Consider the following 3,458-nt stretch of genomic DNA (forward strand, 5'->3'; position numbering starts at 1 on the left):
CATTCCCCAAACGGCCGCTCCTCTTGTGGTGTGTGAGAGTCGCTGGCTGTGAGACATCTCGAGGTGCTCGGTGCTGGGCACAGAGGGGCTGGGATTGTGGGGAGGCAGAGGAGCCCGTGTCACCCACCGGCGGGACCCTCGGCCCGGCACCGTGGTGGTGGGGTGCAGGCAGGAGGGGACAAGGGCAGTGAAAGGGGAGCCCTTTCCGAGGACAGGCTGGCGGAGGGGTACCTGTGTTCTGGGCCCCCCCCATGATGTCTCATTCCCACTGTGCCCTCCCCGCTCTGAGGGCCAGCACCTCCTTGAGCCCCAGAGCTTGCAACCTAAGCGCTTGGGGTAGCTGTGCTGTCCTTGGCAGTCAGACTGACGCCCTGACAGAAGCACGCTGTGGGAGTTGACCCCTCTAGCCTGCCCTTGGGAGGTGCAGAGGAGCCCAGGAGTCAGGGTTGGAAGGACAAGGAGCCGGACACACTGGGTGGGGTGGCCAGGGTCCCTCAGGGCTGCGAGGTAGCATGGGCTGGGCACAAAGGTCCTGCCCCACCCCCTGTACAGTGTGAGGCCAGGCCAAAGGGGCTGGCAGAGCCCAGGGCTGGGTCACGGGGAGCAGGACCCACAGGCCCGGGAGGCGCCCGTAGCTGCACGGTGCCAGACGTGGCTGGATCTCAGGAGCTGTGGCGGGGTCAGCTCAGCCTGCAGGGCCGTGGGTCGTGGTCCCGCACCCTCCCCGTGTGACCGTGAGGCTGCTTTCCTCCTGAGGCAGAGCGCTGAGCGCCTTGCTGGCTGCAGAGCAGGGTGGTCGTCATGCCCAGTGCTAAGGACGGGCCCTGGACCCTGCTGCTGCTCTTCCCTGGAGGAAGAGGTGTATCCTCGCTCCCTGCGCGCCCCCGGCAGCCCTGCTCCATGGCCATGGGTGAGTAGCACTGTTCCCTCCAGCGCGTCCCTCATCCTGACCACCCAGCAAGCGAGAGGTCACAGGGCTGGAACCCTGCGCAGAGAGAGCAGGGGTGCGACTGGTGCTGGGCAGAGGGGCGGGGACCACTGACCCCCATGTCCCTCACGCCCTCGCCTGCTGGACGCAGCCTGAGCCCCAGTGGCTGGGGTTGTGAAGCCCAGCTCCCGGCTCCCGGCTCCCGGCTCCCAGCTCCCGGCATCCACCTGACCCTACAGGCTCAGCACAGAGCAGGCAGGGACTGAGGACCCAGGAGGCAGGGCAGGGCAGTGGGGCGGGGCCCAGGCCCGAGGGGAGGAGCACAGTGGGGACAGCACCTGCCTGCAGCCCAGGGTGCTGGTTCTCAGGTCCCTCCCCTGGGCGGGGGCGGCTGTCCTGAAAGGCTCCCGTGGCCAGGTGTGGCTGGGAGCCCAGTGCACCTGTTGGGTGACTTCCAGCTCTGCGCCCACGGAGATTTGGGTAAGAAGACGCAGGTGCTGGGGGCGGGATCCCAGCTGCAGACCCCAGGGTGAGGAGCGCCCTCCTCGCTCTGCCCTGGACCCCAGGAGGCCGTTGTCCCGCACTGGCCGCAATGGCTGGGCCCTGAGCTGAGCCGAGTGAGTGAGCAACAGGCCCCCCAAGGCCCTTGAAAGTAGGAGGTCAGCATGTGGGTGTCATGTCCTCCTCTTCTTTTTCCTCTTCCTCCTCTTCCTCTTCTTTGTTTTGTTTTTTTGAGACAGGATCTCCGGCTATGTAGTCCAGGCTGACCTCCAACTCGTGGTGATCCTCCTGCCTCAGCCTCCTGAGTGCTGGGATAACATGTGTACCACCATGCCCAGCTCATTTCTTCTCTTGGCCCAGGGGGCAGCAGGTGTGACCAAGAGAGTCTGGGCAGTGCCCTTCTGGGAGCGCCTTCCCCTTCTCCCCTTGGAGGCTGCTCTGGCTTCTCCCCCAGAGGTCTGAGGTCTCTGCCCATGCTTTCAGGAGCCCTGGGGCCCCCTTCCCACCCTGGAGCTACCCCCTGGAGTCCCCATTTCCCCCAGGGACTGGTGTCTACCCTCCTGAATGCTCTCTCATGGGCTGGGCCCACCTGCTTCCCTTTTTTTTTTTTTGAGACAGGATCTCACCATGTAGTTCAGGCTGGTCTTAAACTCACTTTGTAGCCCAAGCTGCCTTCAAATCTGCAACGATCCTCCTGCCTCAGCCTCACTCTGAGTGCTGGGATTACAGGCATGTGCCACCACACCTGGCTAGCTTCCCTTCACTTGAAGAAGCTTCCATGGTGTTTGCTCAGCCCAGACTGACGCACACTCACTGCGGGAAATTTAGCTACAAGAAGAGAAAGAGAACGCCTCCACCCAGACAAGAGGCATTTCTCTCTTGCTAATGAGGAGCTGGATGCGGTGGCTCTATTCTTAGTCTGGACTTTCTCTGCCGTTGCAGTCTCTTGCAGTTCTTGTTCAGGACGTCACAGCGCTGTCCTCTGCAGCAGCTGAGTGCCGCTGTGAGGTCCCTGCAGTGGCCCCCCGCCTCCTGCCGCCTGCCAGGTGGGAGTGGAGGTCAGGGGTCCTGGCTGCACCTGCTACAGAGCCACCTGGCCCAGGCACGAGCTGCGGGAGATCTGCTCTCCCTGCTGAGGAGCTCTGAGGCCCTGGCATCGGCTGGCCAGGCCTTGGGAAATGGACTTGGTGGCAGAGATGGCGCGGAGCCTGGGAGTGTCCCCACAGGCAGCCAGGCTGGTCAGTGGCCGAACTGCAGCCCTGGGCCCAGCACCGCCTCCTCCCCTCTGCCTTGCTGATCTCGGGGAAGCAGCCGCTCCTGGGCCTGGGGGTGGCAGTGGGCATCCCCGTGGCTGAGCCTGCTCCCCTAGGGAGTGCCTACTGCTCCAAAATTGGGAGCCTCCCCAAAGCACTCAGGGAGAGTGGCCCAGGATAGCCCACTAAGTGGGCAGCCTAGAGGAGTGAGCTGAGGGCAGAGAGCTTCCTGAGCCTCCTTGGGCACCTGGATCCAGCCACACCTGAAGGCAGGAGCCCTCACACCATCTGTTAAGATGCACCAATCATCCCCACACCCTATTTTCCAAGGTTGGAACTGGTTCTGCCCCTGACAATCATACCTCAGAGGGTAGCCTTTTCCTTCACCCCAGCTCAGTCCCCAGGCTTGGGAAACGTAGGACAGAGGGTGAACAGCTGTGGAGGGCCGGATTCTGAGGCCGTGTTTGCCAGAGCCACTGTGCTGCACCAGAGACAGATGCTTTGGAAACACCAGGCCATGGAGGGAGCACCTGACGCTTGTGCCTCAGGCAGCCGCCACACACCCAGAGCCGCTGTGCTCTCAGGAGCCCTGAGCAGTGTCCTGAGCACCCCACCCACCCCCACCCACCCGGCCCCAATCTGGCCGTGCCCAGCGCTGCCCACCTCTGCCTGACGCTGGCACTGCCCTCCCCGCTGTCCCCAAGACCGCAGCCCCCCAGTGTCCGTGGTTTCCAGGACCAAGCAGCGCCCCAGGGTCCCTGGTAAATGTTTGGGGG

This window comes from Chinchilla lanigera, unplaced genomic scaffold, assembly GCF_000276665.1.
Source record: "Chinchilla lanigera isolate Chin_1 unplaced genomic scaffold, ChiLan1.0 scaffold00081, whole genome shotgun sequence".
Classification (NCBI taxonomy): Eukaryota; Metazoa; Chordata; class Mammalia; order Rodentia; family Chinchillidae; genus Chinchilla; species Chinchilla lanigera.